This window comes from Suricata suricatta, chromosome 2 (genome assembly GCF_006229205.1).
Source record: "Suricata suricatta isolate VVHF042 chromosome 2, meerkat_22Aug2017_6uvM2_HiC, whole genome shotgun sequence".
NCBI lineage: Eukaryota > Metazoa > Chordata > Mammalia > Carnivora > Herpestidae > Suricata > Suricata suricatta.
Genome location: NC_043701.1, coordinates 114,626,122 through 114,653,764, shown reverse-complemented (window position 1 = coordinate 114,653,764; position 27,643 = coordinate 114,626,122). Strand labels below are relative to the sequence as shown.

Here is a 27,643-nt window from a genome sequence, read left to right as displayed (position 1 = left end):
TTTCTCTAGCTTATTTATTTAAGAATACAGTGTGTAATACATACAGCATACAGAACAGGTGTTAAGCTACTGTTTACGTTATAGGTAAGACTTCCGGTCAACAGTAGTTATGTTTTGGAGAAACAAAAGTTGTCTGTGGATTTTCAACCGTGTTGGGGAGAGCAGGTTGCCCCTAACCACCCCACATTGTTCAAGGGTCAAGAGGATTTTCTCTTTTTTTATATAATGACCACATAGTTTTGTAAAGAGTTGTTTGTTGCTTTGTCTTTAGTAATCTCAAACAAAAAATCTACTATTAGACAATTCTTCAAAGCTGTTGTGAAGAAACATTATATAGAAAGAACATATGAAACAGGGCAATGCTGTTATTATTTAACAGAGGATTGCTGACAGAGTAAAAAAACTTTTTCTGACATGCTTAAATGTTCACCCATTCCTACCAACATCATAATGACAATACATAATACCATGATGAACATCAGCGCACAAAAGCAAAACAGGACTAATACCAATGCTAAGGGTATTAATTTCAGCTTCTAACTACATTCTTACTTCTCCTGGAGCATGACATATTTTAAGTTGGCCTAATTTCTCTCTGGTCTTGGACTCTGAGAAGTGCAGTGACCAAAATGAATTCGGGGTGGTAAGAAACTTCAAAAGTAAAATCTCCTGTCTTAAAGGTTATTTATATAAGTCAGAGATTAGGAGGCAGGCGTTAGGAATGTCCTTGTAGTTACCTGAAATTTAATTCCACTGTTTACACTGGATTCCTTAAGTACATATTCTAAGTAAGTTTATTTCAATTCATGTGGTAATTGAACATCAGCCTCTGCCTAAATCAGACCCAGTCCCACATTTCCCATCTTAGATTATGTTTTAATATCCTACATTTCTTTTCATAAATACTAAGTATCTCACAAATACTGTCTTGTACTTAAAGAATGCTCTATAGGCCAATAACAACAATTTCATCCATTATACATGACTTGAAGAGACTTTCAAGCTCCAAAAGAGGTTTGACACCTTTTCATAAAGGACTGAAATGAAGCATACAAAACAAATTCTTTAGGAGATTGGCTTTCTGATTACAGAGTTGACCTCTACCCAATAACAATTATGAACAGTGGCCAGATATAAAATCAACTTTGAAGGCAGTGGAAAAAAACCAGGCTGAAAGTCAACTATCTACAGGTTTTCAAGGCAGAGAATCACACTTGGTGATAATTTACATCTATAGGGCTTAGTCCATGAGAGTAGAACCATTCTGGGCCACAGCAGATGGAACTCAAAGAGCAAAAACCACAGCCTTGTTGGTCAGAATACGGACCTGCCAGGTTGGCTGAAAACTGAGGAAGAAAGTCCCCAAAATGAGGAAGTCATGGAGGGTGAAGTCCCAAATGTGCAAATAAACACCACAATTGTTGGCTAAACTGAGAACTACAAGTCCAAGGATCCTGAGGAAAACAGCAGTTGAAACATTTGTAGGACGCTGACCAGCTCCAACAGCTATCCAGGTGCTCTGGGGGCCTGAGAAAGGCCTTGGGCTCCACTGAAATCATGGCAGGACCTTGGCTTAAAGCACAAAGGCCACTTCCCAAGGCAAGAAGACGTGTCCTGGGACATACAGGCAAAATAGAGCAAAGCGTAAGAAGGAGTCTGTAATACTCGAGCTGATTTGCCTGTTTGAACAAACTCAACCTTCCTCGGGAGGAACATGACAGAATCCAAGTCTTCCCAATGGAGCATCTGCAGCATCCTGCTGCACAATTAAACACGAATACACATGGTAGACAAATAGGACATGTCCAACCATACTCCAATCAGTCCACAGAAACAGAGCGGCGCATAACCCGGAAATGGAATCAGAAGACAAGGATTTTAAGATAACAATGCTAAATATATTGAAGAATTTAGAGACTGACAGAATGGGTAAAGAAATAGGAAGTTTCAGAAGAGAGATTTAAAAAAAATGCAAGAACCAAATGGAAATCCTAGAAGTGGAAACTACCATATCTGAAATAAACAACACTGGATTACATTAACAGATTATCAGACTGGACACAATAATGAAAAGGGACTAGAGAACTTTAAGATATGACGATATAAACCATCCAGGCTGAAGCAAGGAGAGAAAAACAATGGTCTACAAAGAGCCTCCAAGACCTGGAAGTGGTCCAATTTACAAGTTAAAGGAGAGTTGATAGAATGGGGCAGAAAAATACATGTAGGGAAACACAGGCAAGAGATTTTCGGAACTGAGCAAAACCAACCATGTACTTGAGTAGGATGTTCAGTTAACCACAAGAAAACCTCGCCCAGTCATGAAAACCAAAGATAACAAAGCAAAGGTGTGTAGACATAACCGGAGAAGACAAGACACAGAGAAATAAAAAGAACGATGGCAAACAGATCATCAAAAATAGGAGGCCAAAAGATAACAAACAACATCTTGAAAGAACTAGGAAGTTGGGGCTGGGAGCATGGGAGGTAGGGGGAGAGAAACCCTTCTGTGAATTCTATGCACAACAAAAACCCTTCAAAAATAAAGGAAAAATAGGAGTGCCTGGGTGGCCCAGTCAGTTAAACGTCTGACTTAGGCTCAAGTCATGATCTCACGGTCTGTGGGTTCGAGCCCTGCATCGGGTTCTGGGTTGACAGCTCAGAGCCTGGAGTCTGCTTTGGATTCTGTGTCTCCCCCTCTCTCTGCCTCTCCCCTGCTCACACTCTGTCTGTCAAAAACAAATAAATGTTAAAAAAATATTTTTAAATAATAAAGGAAAAATAATCTTCATATGAATGGAAACAGACAATCTGTTGCCAAAAGACCTATCGTACAAAAAATGCCCACGAAAGCTTTTCAAGAAGAGAAATGGTAGCAGATCTAAATTTGTTATTTTCATTTTTATTTGTTTTTTAATTTATTTTTGAGACAGAGAGAGACAGAGCCTGAGTGGGGGAGGGGCAGAGAGAGAGGGAAACCCGGAATCTGAAGCAGGCTCCAGGCTCTGAGCTGTCAGCACAGAACTAGATGCGGGGCTTGAACCCACACACCGTGAGATCATGACCTGAGCCAAAGTCGGGCGCTTAACTGACTGAGCCTCCCAGGCGCCCCGGGAGCAGATCTAAATTTGAATCAACGGAAAGGAATGAAGAACCCTGAAGCAGTAAATATACAGGTAAACATGAAAGATCATTATTTCTCTTCATTTCCTTCAGACTGACATTTTAGAGATACCGTATTAACTGTGGATATATATGCATGCTATTTACATATACCTAATAAATATTCTATTAAAAGTAATAAAACTGTAGAGTTTAGATCAAATGGTTATAAAATTTATGACAATAGTACAATGAATTAAGAAAAGGCAATTGGAACCATATTGTAGGTTTCTTACATTTTATAAAGAGATATAGGATCAAAAAAAATGTCTAAAGGATAGACAAATATGAAACAACAAAATGGTGGATTTAAAACTAACCACATCGGGGCACTTGGGTGGCTCAGTCAGTTAAGTGTCTGACTGGCTCAGGTCATGATCTAATGGCTTGTGAGTTCGAGCCACATGTTGGGGTCTGTGCTGACAGCTGGGAGCCTGGAGCCTGCTTCAGATTCTGTGTCTTCCTCAGTCTCTGCCCCTCCCCTGCTCATGCTTTGTCTCTGTCTCTCTCTCTCTCAAAAATAAATAATAAAATAAAATAAAATAAAACTAACTGCATCAACAATTATAGTAAATAGACTAAATATTCCAATTAGAAGGCAGAGATTATCAAAATACACAAAAAAAGCAGTACCCAACTATATACTACCTACAACAAATGCATTTTAAACACAAAAGCACAGATAGATAAACAGGTGGAAAAACATATACCAGCATGACCTCGATACAAAAACAAGAAAAAGACACTAAAAGACAATAGACTTGAATCAGGTGAATAAACAGTGAAGCAGAACAGAGAGCAAAAACAGATGTACACGGGGTGCCTGGGTGGCTCAGTCAATTAAGCACAGGACTTCAGCTCAGGTCATGAGCTCACGCTGGCTTGTTGAGTTCCAGCCCTTGCCAGGCTCTGTGCCGACTGCTCAGAGCCTGGAATCTGCTTCAGATTCTGTGTCTCTTTCTCTCTCTGCCCCTCCTTTAACACTTTGTCTCTCTCTCTCTCTCTCTCTCTCAAAAATAAACATTAAAAAAAATAGATGTATGCATTTATGGTCAACTGACTTTTTTGACCTAGACACCAAAATAATTTATGGGGTATAAGAATAGTCTTTTCAACAAATTGGGCAGAAACCAATAGATATCCACACAGAAAGAAAGAATCTTCTCCTCTACACCTCACATAGAACTAGCCATAAAAGTGAAAATTATAAAGGAGGAAAACATAAGAAAATACCTTTGTGGCCATGGAGCAGATAAAGCACTATGAATAAAAGAGAAAAATGATAAATTGGACTTCATCAAAATTAAAACTTCTGCATTTTGAAAGACACAGGTAAAATAAAAGGACAACCACCAATTGGAAAATACTCATGCTACCCATATCTGACAAAGGACTTGCATCTAAAATACATAAAGAACAACTGTAATTCAAGAACTAAAAAGCATTAAAAGGCAAGAATAAAAAAGTCATACAACTCAGCTTTTAAAAAGGCAAAAGACCTGACTCAATTACCTCATAAAAGAAGATGCGTGAATGGCCATGAAACATATGACAAAATTTTCAACGTCATTATCATCAAAGAAACCACAGGAAACCACAACATACCACATTATACCCACCAAAATGCTGATAGATACTGAAAAGACTAACAATAGCAAGTGTTGGCAAAGGCTTGGAGCACACTGGAGTATTGCATACATTGTGGATGGGCATGTTTATATAACCCTTTAGGAAAATGTTTGACATTTTTGAATAAGATTAAATATACACTTACCCAGTGATGTACCTGTAAGTGTACACAAAGGAAATGAAAACCAATGTCCACACAAGAGACTTGCACAACAATGTTCACTGTAGTTGTATCCATAATGGACAAAAATTGTAAATCACCCTAACAGGTGAAGAGGTAAGTTCACACAACAGGATACTACGCATCAACCTAAAGAAGCACCCTACTGATACCTGAAACAAGCATGAGTCTCAAAAACACCCTGAAAAGTGAAGCCAGAGGAGCCAGACAAAACCATGAGCACGATCAGTAGAGCTCCATGTAAACGAAGTTCTAGAAGAGATAAACTAAGCTCTGTTGATAGAAATCACATGACCATTGATTTCTAGCGTGAGACAAATGAAAGATGTGGCACAAGAGAGTTTTCTGGGTGATGGAATGTGCTTTATCTTGAGAGAGATGTTTGTTCACTGACGCATTCACTTAAAACATATACATAGTATAGCATGTAAATTACACCCCAAATTGTCTTTGAATTAGTTCCAAAGAGGATGTGGTCTCTCACAGGCCAAACCTATTTCTCCTCTTAGGTTGGAGGACTTCTAATGTCTCAAGAACAGAAAGTGTGTGTATGTTCAGTCATGTTTGTTTTTTTAAGTACACGCCCAATCAAAGCAAAGGAAAAAGTATTGTTATCTGCTTCCTATCAAAATAATCTCTGGACATTTGTTCTGATTTAAAGCAAGCTGTCCTTCACATTTTACATGATTTTACTTACCCCACTGACAATTTAAAGGTTACTTTTAACAACACCATGGAGAAAAAATACTCCACAAACTATGAAACATCAGTCTACATGTTCTAAGATCTTACTCAGTCTAGAATATTTATTAAACTCCTACTGTATTCCAGGAAGTATGATCGTCCCTAAGGAAATGAAATTGAAAAATTCACACCCTCCTTGTGAAAAGCTCAGTCTGAAAGATGTAATATGTACCTACCTAAACAATTACTTTAACGCATAAAGTATAAATTGGTTAAGACCTCACTTGAGTAAAATATACCACTTCTCTTCCTTCTAAAAATATAGCATTTAATACTGACCAATAATATACAAGAAATACAAAGAAGTCTGTTATTCCTTTTGAAGGACACAAGAACTTTGAGAAAGGAAAACTTCTTTGGTAACTAATTCCATATAACTACGTTTCTTAGCTCAAAAAAAAAACAACCCATGTACCTTTTTTTAAAGGGTTTTTATAAGTGTTTTTTTAAGTGTAAACTCCGAGGATGTGTTGAAGGGGGAACCCTCTTACGATGCTAGTGGGACTGCAAACAGGTACAGCCCGTATATACCTTTTTAAAAAAATGATCCCACCCATTGTGAAGAAAATTAGGCAAGTCCGTCTGGTACCATGTGCCCACATCCCCGGTTCCACCCACACATCTGGTCGGCCTGGGGTGGGTCCCCACACAAGGTCAGTCTGAAGGCCAGTCTCAAAATGAAGAGACGGTCTAGGTCAGTTCCCACCCTGAGGAATCCAACTGTGATACAAATCACTTCCCTTCTCCTGGGCCTACTCTCATCTCCTCCACTGATATTAGCCATTTCAAAATCAACAAGGTCCTCCCACACTGCCAATGCCATGGTCAGTCCTTCAGGTCCAGACAGCCAAGCACCTTCTCATATGTCCACGTAGATACCCAACAGCTACGTACCTGAACTCATAACCACTTGCCTCCCCACAGCCCCTACATTTTCTTCCTACATGCTTCCCACATCTCACTAAGTGATAACTCGACTTACTGGCAGCACAGGTCAAAATCTTTGGAGAAATCCTGAATGTCTTTTTCTCCCAAATGTACACCTGACCATACCCAAATTCTAGAAGCCTTCTTTAGGAGTATAACCAGAACCCTTCACCCTTCACTCCCCCGTCCCTAGCCAAGCTTACCTGGCTGGCCTGCACTCTTGCAAGAGCCTCCTAACGGGTCTCTGTGCATCCTCCCGGGTCCCCTCCAGCATGTTCTTCACATGGCACCCTGAGTTTAATGACATCACTCAAGTGCTTATGACCCTAGGTACCTTCTTGCCTCACAGACCAAGAGCCAGAGTACTCATCGCACTCTACAGAGGCCCTGTGTGGTCTGGCTCAGACTTACCACCTCCCTGAACCCGCATCTCACTACCCTCCCTCGCTCACTCCTCTCCAGCCACGCCAGGCCCTTGGCTGGTGCTCACAGTCTCTTCCAGAGGAGGGTCTTTGCAAATGCACTTCACTCATTTATCTCGGGCCTGAGGCCTGCCCCCCACCCCCACCCTGGACCACTGACACTCCACCACATCAAAGATGCTGTCCTGACCGCCCCTCCACACCCTTGCCCTGCTTTCTTTTACCTCCTAAAACTCACCGTTACCTGGCACCCGTGGCTGTGAGAGGCAGGACCCTGTCTGGCTCAGTGTCATGGCCCAGGGCCTAGATCAGGACCTCTGTAGCAGGCATGCAGGCCTGTCATTAGAGAAGATGAACAGAGCCGCCAGCCCAGGCAGCACCAGAAACTCAGGGCACGAGTGATGAGGTCGAGAGGCCAGGAGGGCCACACACACACCCGCACTAGGTAGGAGAAACCATAAATCTGGGGAAGCAGCCTCGTGATACAGGCTCCCAGTGCCAGGAGATAGCACCTGGTGGACCGGGCTCCTCTGGAGGCCAGGGCACCAAGCCATCCCCAACCTTTACCTCGTCTGAAGAGCAGCGCTCACAAGGCCCTGCTAATGTGCCAACATCTTGGGGCCAAGAGTCTTCCCCCCAACAGCAGCAGAACCAGTTCGCTCCCACCTGACCCGCCTCATATACTAAAGTCTTACGGAAAACAGACTGCGTGGCCAGCACAGAGGAAAGCAAGTGGTCTACTTAGTCCACGTTCCAAAGCCTCCGCTGACACACTAACATGCCGTCATTGTCACACACTGGTTCCGAGAGGAGACAAGTCCGTAATGTTAATTTACATGAAGCCAGGCTCTGCCTGCTGCTGAGAATCACTGAGTCTGACTGGAAAACCCCACAGCAAATCACTTTGGTCAGGATTCTGAGAACGAGTACTGGGGTTACTTCATCATAGTTAAAATCAAAGTCACCAAACCATAAACAGCACATTGGCTGATAAATATTCTCTCCAAAAAGAGGAAAGGGTATTTTTCCTTTGTTCTGAGCAAGAAAGAAAAGTAGCACATGTGGATCTCTATCATGACAGGACCCCCAAATCCTGCTGGACCATGCAGGACGTCCACAGGGGCCAGTCAATCGCTGTCCTTCGCCATGGGCTGTGCCAGACGTGGGGGAGAGGTGTTTGGGACGGGCGATCTCTCAGCAAGCCCATGGGTGCCTTCCCTTAACCCACTACCAATCCCGACCTAAACATGACCCTGACCCAACATTCCCAGCAAACTCCCTCTTCCCGGCTCCACATACACAAAAGAAAGGAGACAACGTCTCCACGGGATAGAGTCACAGTCACTGTTACCATCTCTGTCACTGCTGTCCCTGTAAGCTATGACTTCTGTCCATTTCTATAAAAGTGTGCTCTTCTGAAATGTCCGAAAGAAAACAAGAACAGAAATATTTTTAAAGCAGAGTAATTTTTAACAGTCTTTAAATAGAGAAAAGGAAAAGCAGAAATGGTAGTTTCCAGAAGTTATTTCTCAATCTTCAGAGCCTCATGGAAGGAGGATGTAGATGTGGGGCTCGGCGTGCTGAGCAGAGAAAACTAATCTACCTCCCTCCCCTATCCTGACTTTTGCTCGCGAGCCGACAGGGTTCGATCCTCGGTGCTTGCAATGGAGAACACGCTTTGCTAGGAGCTGGGAAGCTTCTTAAGATGAACAAAAAGCTCCCTGTGAAGTCAGCCGGGTGGTGGACAGGGCGGGTGGGGGCTGTGACAAATCAGGTTTGAGCCAGCGATCTGCACGCATACACTGTCCCTGGCGCCAGGCTGAGCCTGGTTTCCTGGATCCGGAATCAGGGCAGCATGCGGGCCTCCGTCTTCTTGCCCCGGTTCGGGGGGCGCCTTCCCGCCTCCTCCATGTCCCTCTCACGAGGCCTGTCCTGCCCTCCCGACACCACACCCCAGGGCACAGCTCACACACGCAGACACACACACCAACACTCCCACCACGCTCTCCCTGATCATCACCAAGTACACACACACTTAACTTGTGTTAAGTTATCTAGTTCATCCAAAGTCTCTCCTCCATCAGGCCGTAAGCTCCAAGGTTTAGGTATGGGGTGTTTGTTTTTCTGTTGAACGTGGTTCACAACCTAAAGTATCTAAAGGAGGACCTAGAATGTAAAGGTGACACCAAAAGTTTGGTAACTGAAGGAAGCTCTTAAATATGCCTACAAGTCAAAGGGTTTTTATTAGCGATAAAGGCCTTAGGATGTAAGACCCGGGGGGTGCCTGGGTGGCTCAGTCAGTTAAGCGTCTGACTGCAGCTCAGGTCATGATCTCATGGTTCATGAGTTGGAGCTCCTCTTCGGGCTCTGTGCTGACAGCTTGGAGCCTGGAGCCTGCTTCCAATTCATTCTCTCTCTCAAAAATAAACAAACATTAAAAAACAAAGGCACTCTAAAGTGATATTATCTTTAGAGAAGAGACTCTCTGAAATCGCTCAGAGTACTTTTTATATAGAGCAAACAATGTCACAGATGACACAGGCCTGCTGATTAAGGAGCTAAGAGAGTAAAGTAGAAATAACTGCTATAAATCCGTGTGGTGAGACTGTTCTGGGTCATCCGACCTGATAAGACAAAGAACTTTGCACACTCCTCACAAGAAACTAAGTTTACCACAGCACAGAGTGTGGAAACAGACCCTGGATAGCAAGCGGGTGTCTGTTTGTGTCCCTTTCCCCCAACTACTCACCCCCAGTCACTGGGCGCCATCACTGAGAAAGATCCCTCAGCCAGTTTATTTCATTTTGATCCATGCATTTTGACAGAAGAGAAAAACACTGGAATGTGAGAATGTCAGGACAATAACCGTGCCTTGAAATATTTTTCTTAAAGGTGGCTTTTCTGGCCGTGTGGGATTTTCTAAGTGAATACATTAATAATTAAATATTTTCCAACAAACATTTTAGAAAGGAAAAAGATTCTGTAAATAAGCTATTTCTTAAATAACTGCCTCTACTATGGTTTCTTTACTAAATCAACAGAAAAAGAAAAAAGACTTCTCCATATCAAAAAAGCCTTCTTCATTTTACTAAAGGATTTCTTAAGAAGTCCTTTTAAATCAGTGAACTTTATTTGTCAACCTAAATTAACTTATTCTACAAAAAACATCAGTAAGAGGCGTGATCCCAGGGTCACGGTGGAGCCCCATGCTGGGGTCCGTTCAGAGCGTGGAGCCTGTGGAGGTCCTCTTTCTCTCTCCCCCTCTCTGTCCCTATCCTCTGCTACATAAATAAATAGAATAGCCTCTTTAAGACAATAAAACATAAAAAAACAAAAATACAAATATTGATATAATTTTCAGAAATGCGTTCACTACATGAAAAATACAGCAGAGAGGAACAGGAAAGCCCTGGGGAAAATCTGACAATCAGATTTTGAGCAAGATATAATAAAGAGTGAATGCTTTGATTAAGTAACTTAAAAGCCTAAAAATATTTATAACGTGGGTCATAAACCATTTTCCACCTGAGAAACTATTTCCACCGGTGCCAATTCAGAGTAAACATTACAGTATTTTACAAACAGCCATTTCTTTGTGACTGAATGTGAAGATCCGTTACGCTGATGTGTTTTACACAAAATTGAAATTGAAAATCAGTTACTCAAAAAATCCTGTAACAAATAGTAACTCCTCTAAGCCCTTCAAATAACAATTTTAAAATGTATAGGGGTGCCTGGGTGGCTCAGTCGGTAGAGCGTCTGGCTTCGGCTCAGGTCATGATCTCATGGTTCGTGGGTTCAAGCCCTGCGTCAGGCTCTGTGCTCACAGCTAGCTTGGAGCCTGGAACCTGCTTCAGATTCTGTGTCTCCCTCTCTCTCTGACCCTCCCCTGCTTGTGCTGTCTCTCTGTCTCTCAAAAATAAATAAAAAACATTAAAAAAAATTTTTAATGTATAACCATAATATGCTCTTCCACAGACGTCTCCAGCTGACAAATCAGGCTGTTAATGTAGCTGGCATGCTTCCCATGTCCCGTTTCTGCTTCTTTTCATGGCAAATATTTAAAGCACACGACTGATTTTCAAAATTTCAAAATACAGAGCTGTCCCGGGCAACTGTTATCCCTGCTCTGATCATTGTAACTTGAGCTTTCTACCAACTTAAATCAACTTTTCTTCCATTTGACATTTGCCTATTAGCACTATAACACAAAAAATTATTCATTATTTTAAAAAGTATTCATTAGCCCGAGTCATGCCGGCTAGATTGGTGATTCCGGGACACTCTCACCAAATAGGGCAAGGCAGACTGAGGCTGCACGCGTGAGGTTGGGAGCCCAGATCGAAGGTCCCTTTCAGCAAAACTAATCTAAGACGGGACTCCCAAGAGAAAATGACTGCTCACGACGCCGTGTGTGGGCCACGCAGAGTCGTGGGCACATGTTGTGCATTTCTATCGGACACTGTGTCTTGCCATGCACACTGCCATTTAGGTGAACTCCCAGAATAAAGAGCCGACTTTATTTTCAAATCATAAACCTGCCTCTGCAGGTGTCCATACTGTGCATATAAAACCGTAACATTAACAGTTCTTCCTGAGACTACTTTCCTGTCCGTATCACCGGCACAGTCTACTAATTACAACTATTTTCACTTATGAATAATATTCTGAGTTACAATCAAACAAAATAACACTGAGCGAACAGACCCAACATGCATCAGAGCCTCCCAGGATGCCACATGGGGACCCATGGCAGAGAGCTCACCACAAAAATGTGACAAGTAACCCCTCCTTCTACTGGAGGAGTTACTCAGGGATCACAGCTCACTTAGAAGGGTGAAATTAGGGGCGCCTGGGTAGTTTAGTCAGTTAAGCATCCAACTCTTGGTTTTGGCTCAGGGTCATGAGTTTGAGCCCTGCATTGAGCTCTGGCTGATGCTGTAGAGGAGTCTGTTTGGGATTCTCTCTCTCTCTCTCTCTCTCTCTCTCTCTCTCTCTCTCTCTCTCTCTCTTCCTCCCTCCCTCCCTCCCCCACTTGCTCTCTCTTTCAAAATAAATAAATAAACGTTTAAAAAAAGGTAAAATTAAATAGTAAAACACAAGACAATTAATCAACTCAGTGAACAAAAATAAAGCTTCCTTTCAATACATAAGGTCTCAGAGACATCAAGTTCTGCCGAACTCAGAAAGCGTATTACAAGGGATTACTCTCCACCTCACTGCTGACCTAACCCAACATGTAGGGCAGATGGAGTTTAAACTTTTAATAATTCTTTGAGCTCTGCCCTAAATGTCTTCCCACTTTATCTATTAGAAGCACTTACTAAAACCAAAGCAACCAAAACAGATCTTTCCTTTCGGCAGAATGACTCTGCAGACACCTTAAACCACCCTGCCCCCAGACAAAAATAACCAAAGAGGAAGGAGAAAATACAACAGCTTTGTAAATGCGCCAGTGAGGTGACAGTTAAGGAAGAGACAGTACAAGTGGGGAAGCTGGGAAATGGGAAAGTATCAAGACCAGAACCCAGGTCACCCTGACCTTCTATTCTAATCACCACCCGGAACAGGGGAGGGGACAGACCCAGGACCGCTCGGGGCGAGTTGAACAGACCCCTGCATTGCATTGGGCCTCACAGAAATGTGCTCTCAGGTTACAGGTGACTTCTTTTTTTTATTCTTTTTATGTTTATTTATTTTTAAGAGAGAGAAGGAGGGGGAGACAGAGAGAGAGAGGGAAACAGAGTACAAGCAGGGGAGGGGCAGAGAGAGAGGGAGACCCAGAATCCAAAGTGGGCTCCAGGCTCTGAGCTGTCAGTACAAAGCCCGACATGTGGCTCGAACCCATGAACTGTGAGATCATGACCTGAGCTGAAGTCAGATGCTCAGCTGACTGAGCCACCCAGGGGTCTCAGGGTGACTTTTTTAAAAAGTGAGCACTTTTGGGGGCAGGGGAGGGTGAGGTGGAAAATTTCACTTGAGAATTCATAACCAACAACTAGTACTCTGTGGGTTTGTGTTCCAAATTCAAAAAACGTCAAGCAGGGAATGTAAGTGATGGTGCCTACAGTTACCTGGCAGAAGCAAGCATAAATACTTCATCTAGGTCTTAAACAACTTGCACAGATAAAACTTCCAATGAATAAACCATAAGTGCACAAGGAAGTAAGTCACCATGAGTGAGTGTTAACAGACACAGGAATGAGTCCCATCTAAAAAGACTTGATACACTGGAAAATCGATATAAAATAAACATACTTAATATATCTCAATAAATAAGTTTGACAAAGAATATAATTTTATTTTAAAAACATTAAGAAAGGACCAAAAATAACAGGTAAAAATTTTTTTTAAAGTCACATATATTTACTAAGCACCTATGTTACTAGATGTTGTACCTTTGTCTAGGCTCTGGAGATAAAGCAGTGGGATAAAGAAAACTAAAAAAAAAAAAAAATTGAAAGTATAAAAACCCGTTTCTTATAAAGGACGATCTAAACAGCAGTTTAAAAATAAACTGGGGGGAAAAAAATAGGTGAACCAAAAGAAAAGTGCAAAGAAACAGTCCAGAACTGCACACACAAGGACAAAGATAACAAGAATACAAAAAAAGGGACACAGACCAGAAAGTGAGATGGCCTAACGTGTCTTGTGGAGCTTCTTGGAAAAAATGAGGAAGAGGCATTATTCTAATAAAGAATGGTAAAATTCTCCTAACTTCAATCTTCAGATTCAGAAAATATAAAAAAATCATAATCAGGAAAAGGAAAAAGAGAACTCCCCACTTGGACATAAGCAAACCAGGACTACCAGAGACAAAGCAGACTCTTTAAAGGAGAGCTGATCTATTTGAACTGGACTTAGGATGTCACACGGGCATCAGGCAGGCCCAGAAGGACAGGAATTAGTCTTCCACAGAGCAGCTTGAGCAAAGCACAAAGGAAGGGGGGCAGGGGGCAGAACATCTGGGTGGAACCAAAAGTCTGCATTGGGCAAGAGCAGGAATGAGGCTGGAGAGATGGACTAGAGCCAGATCACTGAGGGCCTCCAATGCCAATCCAGTGAGTCTGGCTTTTATCACAAAATGAGGGGACAGTCATCCCTAAAGGCTGTAAAGACAGGAACACAATTACGAATGTAGCATCAGAAAAACTACCCTATCAGCTGGACTAGAGGCAGAGACCCAGGGGAAGGCCATTAAAAAAGATCAGCCTATGGGAACAAGGACCTTACCAGAGTGGAGATAAGCTAATAAAAAGGGACAAAATAAGGCAGGCAAAAAGTGGGACACGGTAAGGGAAACAAATCAGTGTAATTCAGTGATCCATTTCATACAGGCAGCAAGAAGACACTTAAAGAGACAATCAGTCCAAGTTCTCTATCTTTCCCTTTATGAAGAGTAGATTACACTTCTTCCTGGGATGGATTTGAAATTTCTTTTTATATGGTATGGGCCAGGAACTAAGTACTTTAATTCTATTTCCACAAACTACTTTAACAACCAAGTTAACTCAGTTTCCATCACTGACTGTAGGCCCCTCAGGAAACAGCTTAGTTCCCACAAAAAACACAGAGGGATCTCATGTCTTCTCAGGATTACTGAAGATAGTGAATATATAAATACAGGTAGAATAAGAAGTAAATAGCCAAAAAGGCAGAAGACCAAAACTCTTGTTACGCTATTTTTTTTCTCACAGCCCATATCTATGTCAGAAATAGTCTTGTTTATCTATCTCTGTATCACATGTCTTCCTGAATCGCCCTGACCCACTCCCCCTAGATTATACATTCCATGAGAGAAGGGAGTTTGTTTGCACTGCTCACCACTGTAGGGTTATACCTAGAAGTGTGTGATACAAAGTGGAGATGCTCAAAGCTATTGGATGGATGGATGGATGGATGATGGGTGGGTAGATGGTGGGTGGGTAGGTGGGTGAGTGAGTGGATGGATGGATAGATGGGTGGGTGAGTAGATGGATGGACAGATGGGTGGGTGGGTAGATGGATGGACAGATGGATGATGGGTGGGTAGGTGTGTGGATAGATAGATGGATGGATGGATAATGAGTGGGTGGGTGGATGGACTGACAGACGGATGGATGATGGATGGATATACCCAGGGCTCTAGTACTGCACAAGTCTGGGGAAACCTTTCATTCACAAGCAGTGGCTTGTACAATGCACAGAAAACAGAGCCCTACACCATGGCAGGAAGTGGGCCAGGAGCTGTGGTAGCAAGAATGTAGGCAGCCCAGACCCTATTTGACTCTAATGCATCCTATAACATTTGCAAATTGGGTATAATTTACCCCTTTTTTGATAGAGATAAGCAAGAATTTTCTCTCCAGTTTTCACGACACTAATCTCATTCCTTGAATAACCAAATATGTATTCAGGTGAAGATCTTCACATCTGGACCCTCCTGCCTCAATCATCCTGTAATTAAACAGTTAATATTTTTAACTATTAGCTAAGGATTCTGAGCACCAACTGTGATTTAGATATTGTAAATTCCTTGGTTCCTCATTCTTCCCTCGTTACAAATGTCTTTAGGGAAGTTCTTGACTTTGTCAAGTGGGCTGTGGCACAAACACAGCTAAAGTTCCTGATTCAATATATGAATCTTCAATTTAAGACAGCCTGCCCAAAATGTTTTAGAAGAATCTAGAAAAAGTCACGAGGATTTCACAAACTGTCAGGCTTGACATCATGCACTTCATCACTCCGACTACAAGGACATCTTCCTACTATCCACATCGACCCTCACATAGAACCCAGTCTCCGAGGTCCCTAAGAAGTTACAATTACCACCATTTGCTGAACCCATAGCTAAAGATCCGTTCTACTGCCAGTGCTTGTTAAGACTACCCCTCCACCTCTGCTCACCTAACTTCCTCTGAGGCACATCTATGGAAACCACTATCGTTAAAGCAGGTCGGTCTCAGGGAATTCCAACTGGAGGGATTATATGAAGCACCAGACCCAAGAAGCATTGTGTCCCTGCAGGAGAAACGTAAAGTAATACTGTGTGGACATCGATTTCCCTTCTCTTCTCTGACCTCCCATGGGTTCTACATGCCCCAGTGTCTCTCAGTCTTTGCTTCCTTCAGCAGCAGAATCCTTTCTTTAAACAAAACTTTGTGGGAGTTCAATTATGAAATCTAAGAAATCCGAGCTGAGGGTGGACAGGACAATCAGGAGGTCAAAGACCCTGTCCTCCTCCCGCAGCCCTATCCCAGCCCCCAGACACACTGGAATCCCCAGGGCAAAAAGGAACCACACCTGGAAAGCAGTGGCCTGGTTGAAATGATGACAGTGACAGTGATAACCTCGTAAAGATGTCTTTAAGAGTACAATAATAGGGGCCAATACATTACGGCCCCCGCTTCACATCAGCCTGTCCCTGGTAGAGTACCTCTATGACATATCTGCCCATCCCAATTGTGACCTTCTCAGCCGGAGAAGTCCCGTTCCTGGGAGCACAGTCATGCCAGGACTGCACTGTGAATGCCTCTCCAGGGAACTGCAAAGGCAGCGTCACTGAGAATGCCTGTGGATTCCTCAGGTCAGTGCAGCTGTCTGCCCTAGGGATTAACCCATGGGAAAGAGCCCCCCCCCCAAAAAAAAAGTGGGGGGGGGTAAATCCTCAATTAACTAGTGCATTAGGCATCAAATGCAATAAGCAAGTAGTCCAGTGAAATACCTGCAAATCAGAATTTGAACAGTTTCAAAGATGAGTCAATTCAGTGAATGAAAAGGCAGGTTGCAAAGTGGCTAGGTTAGAAGAGAATTTCCAGTGCTCCCTTCATGCACGGCATTTGTGCTAGGAAATCTACAAGTTGTGTTCATTGCCCAATGTGGTAGCAGAAGTCATCAGGGTCTCATCCCACAATCTTTTTTTTTTTAATATTTATCTGAGAGGGAGATAGAGAGAGATACAGAGGCACGAGTGGGGGAGGGTCACAGAGAGGGAGCCACAGAATCCGAAGCAGGCTCCAGGCTCTGAGCTGTCAGCACAGAGCCTGACGCAGGCTTGAACCCATGAACTGTGAGATCAAGACCTGAGCTGAAGTCAAATGCTTAACCGAATGAGCTACCCAGCTGCCCTTCATTCCCTAGACTTAACCATCATTAGTTATTTTATAGGACGTAGGAAACCGTTGGGCAATTACATATATTTTAATACTCCGCTGTCACCGTGGCCTAATGTGGAGGGGTACTAACTGAACTGAACAAGGATCGGGTCAGGTCTATCAAATAACAGGATGGACTCACTTCTGATATTACCTACACAGAATAGTTTTTAGCCCCTTTTTAGCATGCTGTAAAAGAAAATTTTGAAACTCATGGAAAACATTGAAGTCATAAATAAAAATGGATCCAGAACACTATCATTCTAATTCTGTTCTTTTTAACAGGCCTACTTATTCCTAAGAATGAAACCTATAAGCATCCGCACCAAAATAGGATCGACTGCTGGCTACCTCTGCGTGGCTGTTTGTATTCTGTTCTCTGAGCTTATCGATGTAGCACCAGGTAAGAACACATTTAGAAACAAAAAGGAATTTTACTTACAGTGACATTGACCCTGCACACCTGAAATTTCGAGGTCTGCCTATCTTGTAGATTTTGAGGTACCTATATAAATGCCAGGGCGGCCCCTACCCATGTGCTTGTGTGGCCAAACTCGAGGCACAACTGCTTCAGAAGGAAAGCAAGGAAGCCCGCACAGCTGCGCAGGGAAGCAGAACTTGGTTGCGACCTCAGTGCAGTGAGCATGTGGGAAAAACGTGTGGCCGGAGCATGTGTGACACATGCGCCCAGTTATCAAGGGTGGCGCATCCAGGAAAACCATGTGGCCCAGCCCTAACAGGGACACACCAGCCCCATCTAGAAAGCTTCATCTCTGTGGGGATGAGGCTTATCTAACTGTTTGTTGTAAGACTGCCTTTGATGCAGAGCATAAAAAAGTTCCTGGACGTGCCTACAATCCAAATGTCACCGTTGTGCATAACCAGCCAAGATGGATAATTGTCAGAATCAATCTGTGAACTCAAACCTGTCTGGAGTTGGGAGTGTGGGCTCTGCCAGCCTCTGACAGGTGGGGCGGGCAAGTTTCACAAGCCATAGCCTGGGCTGGATTGCCTTTCAAAGAAGGTACACCACACCCACCTCCCAGGCTTTTGGTGAAGATTTTAAGTATTTATGGGTCAGGATGCCTGGCTGGCTCAGTCGGTTAAGTGTCAGACTCTTGATTTTGGCTCAGGTCATGATCGCATGGTTCGTGGGTTCAAGCCCTGTGTTGGGTTCCATACTGACAGTGTGGAGCCTGCCTGGGATCCTCTCTCTCTCCCTCTCTCTTTGCCCCTCCCCCGGTCACGTGCACATGAACTTGCACTCTCACTCTTAAAATAAATTAAAAACATAAAATATTTATAGGTCTATATAGCATCTTCTAATTAAATAAAAATATTTCAGAAGCCTAAATACACAGATTTTCAAATCATGTAGCCCACTATTGAAAAAAAATGTGGATTACATTTATTCTTAAACAGATTCAAACTTAAAACTCACATCCTTCAGAACAACTTCCCAGCCGTACACACTGACATGACCACTCGGCCAACACTAAGCACTTGAATAAACGGTCTACGTTGTAAAGGATTTGTGCTGTAGAAAAGCCTCCGGGAACTCCGTTACAGGACTTCCGGCAGAGCAGCACTTCTCTCCTAAGTCACCTTCCCTAACCGTGTACCGGAAGGGTCTGGGTCATGGGCACATGATGTCGCAGACACAACAGGGCTGTGTCAGAAAGGTAAACGTCCACTCCTACCTCCTCTACTGGCCTCCTGGTCAACTCCGAACTTACCTGTGAAGACATGAGAGACCATGTTTCAAAAGGGACGTGTTTAATAACGTCTCATACCAGTAATTTACTCTCAGAAAAATTATGAAATAGTAAGTGTTGAAATATTAAACTTTACTATGCTCCTTACATGTTACAAGCACAGCTTATAAACCAAGTAAGTGCCATGCATTGGGAACAAGTAGCAAATGGTGGCGGAAGAATTCCACAAGCTTCAGAGTGTTTGTCAAATCCTGCCTCAAAAAGGGGGACGGCATGGTACACAGTCTCCACAGTGCAGAGCAGAAGACATACAGGCTTACTGCCAAGTGCCATTTCTGCAAGGTACACTGTGGGACATAGCCAGCCAGTTACTGAGCCACCTGTAATCTCAGTGTCTTCATCTGGAAAATGGGACTTATTTCATGTTCCCAGGACAGTGTGATGATCCAAGACTTAAAATACCTGGCCTGGGCATGTCTACTGTGTCCTGCATTCATAGACAAAGAAAATCAAGGGGTGCCGGGGTAGCTCAGTCTGCTGACCATCTGACTCTTGATTTTGGCTCAGGTCATGGTCTCATGAGACTGAGCCCCACATTGGGTTCTGCACTGACAGCGCAGAGCCCGCCTGGGATTCTCTCTTTCCTCTTTCTCTTGCCCCTCCTCCCCCCAAATAAAAACAAAAACAAAATCCTAAAGGGTCAAAGTGACACATGACGTGACTTGGGCTATTCCATAATAAAATAGCCAGTGCGTCAAAAGCTAGACAACCACAGAAGTTCAGGGGATATGAAATAATGGGTGACCTTGACCTTGATGATAAACATTATTGAAGAGATAAAAATTAAAGGCAGTAACCAAGGAAATGAAGTAACCACTTAACAACATAACTTTGGGGGAGGACGGTGTCAAAGCAAGTCAAAGTTCATGACCAATAGGACATCAGTCAACCTGATGCAACCACTATCCAATCAGATTCAGCCTTGATGTCCTTCAGGATAAGAGTAAAGCCAGTAAGTAAGTGCTGGTTCAAAGGACATTGAGCTTTGATACTGGTTTCCGTGTTCCCACAATAAAAGGCAGGGAGGTCTCTGGCCAGAAATTTGTTATCACTTTCATCTGCCCAGAGTTGCACACTGCCTTTATGGTCTTTCTCGTCCTTGGGGCAACAGGAAGGGCCCCAGTGCAGCGACGTCAGAGCTACTCAAGGTCAGGTCAGAGCAACATCCCCCTACTCGGTCAACTTGCATTTGAGGCCAGAAGGTGAGTAAGGTTCCACCCTAAGAACAGCCTCCCTTCCAGAGACCGATCAAGCCGGCTGGGCCCAGGCTCTGGCTCTTACATATATCCACCACTGACTGCTTTCTGTACCTACGGACAGGCTCCTCTAAAGTGATGCTCATGTAGGCTTCCTTGGACAGGGTCTGGTCTCTTCTTTCATAACTCTCGCTTTTGGGCAACCCCCACATTCTCAGGGATCGACCTAGAATCAAGGAGCAACTTCGGCTTAACCACTTTGAAAGGAATTGTAAGACTGTCAAGATGAAGGACACCTTAGAAATTCAGTGCATGTCACTGTCAGCAAAAACGTAGAAGTGTTAGATTGGAAACAAAAAATTTACAACTGACCTTCCCATCCTCTTCTTTCTCTTTTGTAAAGCTTTTGTGTGTGTGTGTGTGTGTGTGTGTGTGTGTGTGTGTGTACCATTAATATACATAATACTAAACCTCATATTTTGTTTATGTTTATTTATTTATTGGGGGGGAGGAGCAGAGGGAGAGGGAAAGAGAGAATCCCAAGCAGGCTCCATGCTGTCAGTGCAGAGCCTGATGTGGGGCTTGAACTCACGAACCGTGAGATCATGACCTGAGCCAAAATCAAGAGTCAGACACTTAACGGGCTGAGCCACTTAGGCACCCCAACCCCGCCATCTTTTCTTAATTGAAAACTGAAGTCTGTAACTCTGTGTCACACAGGCATTTCTCCTTTTATATATTTATCTACATTCTTTACTTGTCAACACAGAACTGAGTTCCACAAATTAACTGCAGCAGCTTCGTGATGAAAACAAAGGGTAACTACTAAATTACCCTCTTATGAGTAGATGAAAAGGGGCTCACTTCTCTGAGGCCAAAGCATCACTCTCATAAATGCCGCCTCTTCTGGTCACATATGTGTAAATTTTTTTTTGCATAATCAGGAAGCTGGAGATGGTTGGCCTCTGACAAAGGACAAAGAGCATTCTTCACTCAGTCCCTCATTTACAGCCATGTGCATCTTCCACTTGAAAGAATGTGCAACCTCGCGGCAGCTAGCAACATGGCATCTTATTGAAATCGTGCTTAAGTTAATCAATAGCGTTCTATTTTTTTCTCTCTAGAACAACGTATTAAAAGTGGGTCCTCAACCTTTTGCAGGATCACGTGACCAGCTGATGAATGCAAAGCCTATTCTAATACCACTCAAATTTCAGGAAGGCCTTAAACTTTTTGAAGTCCATCCCTGGTGCGGGAGGATAAAAATTCTAGAATCAAGCACCAAACAGGGGAGCTGAAATCTCGAGCCTATCAACAGAATTGACTATGTGAGGAAACAGTTCTTGAAAAAAAGAAGCCAGTCTTAACCACCCTGAGGACCTCACAGCAAGCAGTGCCCAATCTAACCTCCCTTTATCCTGTCATGAAGTAGTAAGAAATAATGCTATTACCTGTAAATGACCAAATGCAGACAGTCTCTGGGTTACAATGTTTTTTAATTTTTTTTAATGTCTTTATTTTGAGAGACAGAGCAGAGAGCGAGCAGGGGAGGGGCAGAGAGAGGGGGAGACACAGAATCTGAGCAGGCTCCAGGCTCTGAGCTGTCAGCAAGAGCCCGATGTGGGGCTCAAACCCATGGACTGTGAGATCAAGACCTGAGCCGAAGTCAGATGCTCAACCGACTGAGCCACCCAGGAGCCCCTGGGTTACAATGGCTTAAGTCATGACGTTTTTCACCTTACAGTGGTGCTAAAGCAATAGAGATTCAGTAGAAACCGGACTCTGAGCTCTGCCCTCTGCCTGGTTTAGCGATGTATGGTAGGATGCTCTGCACACCTCTACGATGCTGAGACGGCATCGAGCCTCAGCGCCCAGGCGGCCGCGAGACGCACAGGAGCTTCAAACCACTCTGCACCCCCATAACCCTTGCGCTACCTTCCGCTTTTCATTTTCAGTTCAACACTGAGCAAGTTACATGGGTTCTTCAACACTTTCTCATACAGTAGGCTTTGCGTCAGAGGATTTTGCCCAGTCGTAGGCACCTGTGAATGTTCTAAATAAGCACGTTCACGGCCAGCTGGACGAGGCTATGTTCAGTATGTTAGGTGTGTTAAATGCATTTTCAACTTACATTATTTTCAACTTACAATGGGTTTATCGTGACATAACCCCACTGTAAGTCGTGTGTAAGTCACAAAGAAAGCTGCTGTCACAAACTAACTAAAAAAACAAAAATTAGGCTTGCCATTATATTGGCTTATAGGTATTCAATTAATGCTTCCAATTAAAATACATTTACATTAAAGAACATTGTTTCCTGATGATACCAACATACAGTGTATACACCTAAAGACAAATCCAGGATTTCCCCCCCATAAGAAAACTATACATCAGGAAATAGGGTATTATCTTACATTCAAGACCTCACGTTATGAACAAAAATTTGATTATTCTGAATTTTAAAATGTTTGGGAAGGTTACTTCAATGAAGGCTAGCCTTAGATGTTTTAACAAAAAGGAAGCAAAGGAAGAGATTGAACAATTTTTCCTGGAGGTATAACCTAACAACAGCATTTATGAGATACCATTTTTTAAAAGCCTTTTAAATATCATTTTAAAAATCAATCTGGATTTGGGGGGTGATAGATGACCAAAGGAATGGGGCTATTTATCTCTGCTTCCTTCCAAATCCCCATTAAAATTATAGTCATGTGAGAAAAAAGATAAAAATCCCTAAGGACAATGAGAACAGTAAAGGATACTGGAGCAGACGAGAGACATGACTGTTGGGCAGAGCAGAGCACGGACCTCACAGGCTGCGCAGCAAACAAAAGGCTCCGGAAATGGGGCTGTGGTTCCCGGGCTAAACTGAGGGGCAGGTTAAAAGTCTACATAAAGAGCAGTCAGCCCCTTACCTGACACCACACACATGGACCCAAGGACTACACGTAAGCCCTGACACAATACAACTCCTGGAAGAAAACACCAGCAGAAAGCTTCAGGACATCGGATTTGGCAATGATTCATTGTATATGACACCAAAAAGTGCAGGCAACAAAAGCAAAAATACACAAATGGGACTAGATGAAACCTAAAACCCTCTGCCTGGCAAAGGAAACAACTGGTAAAAAGGCAGTCGACGAAAAGGAAGAACGCATTTTCAAACTATGTATACAATAATGGGGTTAGTAGACAGACTATATCAAGAATTCCTACAACTTAACCCCAAAACAAAGAACCCAATTAAAAAAAAAAAGCAGGCAATGAACTTGAACAGACATTCCTCCCAAAGAAGGTACAGAGATGGTGCACAAGGGGATAAAAGTATGCTCAGCATCACTCATCATCAGGGAAATGAAAATCAACACCCCCCGAGCTACCACCTCACACCTGTCAGAATGGCGAAAACCAAAACATGAGAGACAAGTGTTGTCGAGGATGTGGAGAGAAAGGAAGCCCCGTGCGCTGTTGGTGGGAGTGCAAACTGGTGCAACCGCTGTGCAAAGAGTATGGGAGGTCTTCAAAAAATTAAAAACACAACTACCGTGTGATCTAGTAATCGCACTACTGTGTATTTGCCCCCAAAATACAAAAACACTAACTCGAAAGGATACATCCATCCCTTTTTTACAGCAGTATTATTTACATGAGCCAAACTATGGAAGCAGCCCAAGTGGCCACTGACTGATGAATGGATAAAGAAGATATGGGTATGGGTGTGTGTGTGTGTGTGTGTGTGTAATATTACTCAGCCCTGAAAAAGAATGCAATCTTGCCATTTGCAACAACATGGATGGAGCTAGAGAGTATAATGCTAAGTGAAATAGAGAAGGACAAATAAAATATGACTTCACTCATATGTGGAATTTAAGAAACTAGACAAGTAAACAAAGAAAGGGAGAGTCAGACATATTCTTAACTAACTACAGAGGACATGCTGATAGTCACCAGAGGGGAGGTGGGTGGGGGAACGGGTGAAACAGGCAAATGGGATTAAGGGCACACGTATCATGATGAGCCCGGAGTAACGTACAGAAGAGTAACGTACAGCTGAATCGCTGTATTGCACATCTGAAACTAATAACACTGTGTGCTGATTATAGCTGAATTAAAAATGGAAGAATTTTTTAATAAAAAATAAATTAATTTAAAAGAGAAGGTATTTGCACACCCATGTTCACTGCGGTACTATTCCCAACAGCCAAGAGGAAGAGGCAACCGAAATGTCCATCAGCAGGTGACATTAGATAAAGAAAAAGTCTCCAGACATAAAACAGTATATTATTCAGTCTTAAGAAAAAATGAAGCAATCCTGTCATAGGTTACGACAGGAAAGAACTCGAGGACCTCATGCTAAGTCAGGTGAGCCTATCATCCAAAGACAAACACCGACACTGGAAGGTTCCACTTCCATGAGGCGTCTGGAGCAGCCGGACTCCTAGAATCAAGGAGAGGAAGGGCGGCTGCCGGAGGCCAGGGCGGGCAGGAAAGGACAGCGGTACAGGTGCCTACAGGGCTTCAGTTCTGCAGGAGGAAAGCGTTCTGGGCCTGTTGCATAACAATGTCGATATAGTTAACACTCCTGTACTATGCCCTTAAAAATGGTTAATATAGCAAATTTTCTATTTTTTTTTTTTTACCACAATAAAAAAGTGCATGAGGAGATAATCCTGGATTATCTAGGTGGGTCCAATGTAATTGTGAGGTCCTAAAATGTGACAGAGGGAGGCAGAAGAGGTGAGAGTAATGCAGAACAAGGTGTATTTGACCTGTTTCTGCTCCTGTGAAGAGGGCCCACCTGGAGGGGGGCCTCCAGAAGTGAGAAAAGGCTGGGGGACATCTTGACTGAGGCTCAGAGAGACCCATCAGACTCCCGACCTATAGAACTGGAAGACAAAACAAATTATTGTTGTTTTTTTAATGTTTATTTTTTATTATTGAGACAGAGAGAAACAGAGCATTAGCAGGGGAGGGGCAGAGAGAGAGGGAGACACAGAATCCACAGTAGGCTCCAGGCTCTGAGCTGTCAGCACAGAGCCCGACACAGGGCTTGAACTCACAGACCTTGAGATCATGACCTGAGCTGAAGTCAGATGCTTAACTGATTGAGCCATCCAGGTGCCCCAACAAATTGTTGTTTTAGCAAAAGAAAAAAACAAAGGGGGGGGGGGCAATTAGAACCCTAGATCTTTTCCCCAAACTGTCCCTATTCCCATGAAACAGAAAGAGCATTCTATTTTTAAAAATAAAACATTCAGAGACCAATAAAAATTAAGTGTGGAATTTACAAACATGCTGGTAGAAATTAAAAGTCCAAAAACCCTGGAGTGCCTGAGTGGCTCAGGCGGTTAAGCATCTGACTTCAGCTCAGGTCATGATCTCACAGTCTGAGAGTTAGAACCCCACATCGGGCTCTGTTCCAACAGCTCAGAACTTGGGAGTCTGCTTCTGATTCTGTATCTCCCTCTCTCTCTACCCCTCCCCTGCTTGCTCTCTCTCAAAAATAATAAACATTAAAAATTAAAAATAAAAATAAAAGCCCAATAACCCTAAGAAAATCTCTCAGAAAGTAGAATAAAAACACATCAAGATAGGAAACAGTTCAGGAAAAAATATATATATATGAAAATGAGAAAACCAAAGCAGAGTGTCCAAATATCTAACTAACAAACTTGAAGAGAAGGGGGGAAAAAAAGAGTAGAAAGGAAATTATCCAAGAAATAGTACAAGAAAATTGTCCAAATTGAAGGAAATGAGTCTCAGGATTGAAAGGGCCACTGACATCAAAAGATCCTATAAACTATGTTCCAATTGGAAATTTCAGAATCCTGGGGATAAAGAAAAGAGTCAAACATTTTCCAGAGAAATAAAACAGTTAATGTATAACCACCTGGGAAGCAGAACAGCCTGAAATGTTTCAACATAAATATCACAAAGCTCAGCTACAAGCAAAATATAGTCATAATCAAGTAAACATTAAATATTTGTTTATCCACACACTGTAACAAGATGAGAGCCACAAAATGGGAAGGGAAGTGTGCACTGAGGGTAAAGGCTTACGCACCAGAGCCAAATCCTCGTGGGAAATCAATCTATAGAAGTCTAAGATTTTCAAAGAAATCAATAAATGGCACTTCAAGCATACAGTGTGTTGTTTAGAAATAGGCAAATGAGAGAAAATGAGTAAAAGAGTTGAATAGAGGCTACCTTTGGGCAAAGGATAATGACAGTATAAAAACAACAGGGGGTGGCTGTTACAAGATGATTCTAATTGTAAACAATGTGCATGTGATTACCTCAACATAAATAAAACAAATGAATGAGTAGATGGAAGGAAGAAAGAAGGAAAGTGTATTTAACAGAGCAAACCTACACACTGTTACATAGCGGAGATATCCAATGTCCACTGACAACTGTCCTAACATTGGACATTATGTAAAACTTCCAATCATAGCATCACACACAGGGATTCCACATACACTGAATTGCAAATAAGTAAGTAGTAGCCTGTTCTGGGAAACAGTTCCGGATATCTCAAAAACATGACTTATGACAGAGACAGTGACAACAAATGTCTATGGATAGAGTTGGAAGAAAGTCACTCTGAGGTAGGAAAAAAACATTGGTTCTAATACTGTTTGACGTAAATACACAATTATTAAATATACATGCAATTAAATTAATTAAATGGTATAAATATGCATGTTACCTCTATATACCCAAAACATTTTTTATATGTCAAAAATTCTTTTTTTTTGGTTTCTCAGTGGGAAAACATGGGAAACATAAACCAGGCATAAAAGATACGTAAATAAATTAAAAATCCATTTACCTGAATCATGCTGGTATTTTTCTACATCAGTCTTCTTTCCAATCTAGGAGAAGATAAGAAGCAAATTAAAATGCATTCTTTGTGTACTAAACAGCTTAGAAGAAAAAAAAAAACCTAAAATCCAGGGTAACTATTACTCATTTCCTGTTGGCTCTCCATAGCAAAACTCAGCCCTCCCCACTTCCCAGCTAACTCCTGGCTGTCATAGAATAGAATGAGCTTCATTATGCAAAGCCTAATAGAAGTAAGCACATAAACCCAATGCTAATAAAAACTTATACCCCAAGCACACCCAATGGCATAGCATGAGTTTTAAAATCATACACTTTTATAAATGATCTCTTCTCTAGTCAGGCAGATAATTGCTAACTGATGACACAGAGAAGGCTAACACAAGAAAGAGCATTTTCAAACCATGAGAATCACGACTATAGGATAAAAGGGTAGCAACAAGTTTGTTTTCATTTTTACCAAACGCAATCAGCAGCAGGTTAAGTGGAATGTCTACAGACCATATATACAGCTGATATGAGCGAACAGCTAATAAGTTGTCTTCCACCCACATCCCCTTAAAGCCTTATTAGACTTGCTTCCTCATTTAATTTCTTTAAAGACCATGGTGCCTGCAGAAAGAGGGAAAAG

At 42.6% G+C, this 27,643-nt stretch overlaps 1 protein-coding gene and 1 long non-coding RNA gene across 3 annotated transcripts in view; one reads left to right on the top strand and one right to left on the bottom strand.

The window, feature by feature from the left end:
* Positions 1 to 27,643, bottom strand: part of SGMS1 (sphingomyelin synthase 1) — a 231,329-nt gene that overhangs the window by 116,021 nt on the left and 87,665 nt on the right. For both annotated transcript variants that reach the window (XM_029931707.1, XM_029931708.1), the window contains exon 3: positions 27,002 to 27,044. The gene's annotated coding sequence lies outside the window, so the exon portion shown is untranslated. The remainder of the gene's footprint in view (positions 1 to 27,001; positions 27,045 to 27,643) is intronic.
* On the top strand, positions 16,444 to 21,633 carry LOC115285420. The gene is made up of 3 exons (XR_003905522.1): positions 16,444 to 16,630; positions 17,484 to 17,601; positions 21,331 to 21,633. It is a non-coding gene; the product is annotated as an uncharacterized LOC115285420 (long non-coding RNA).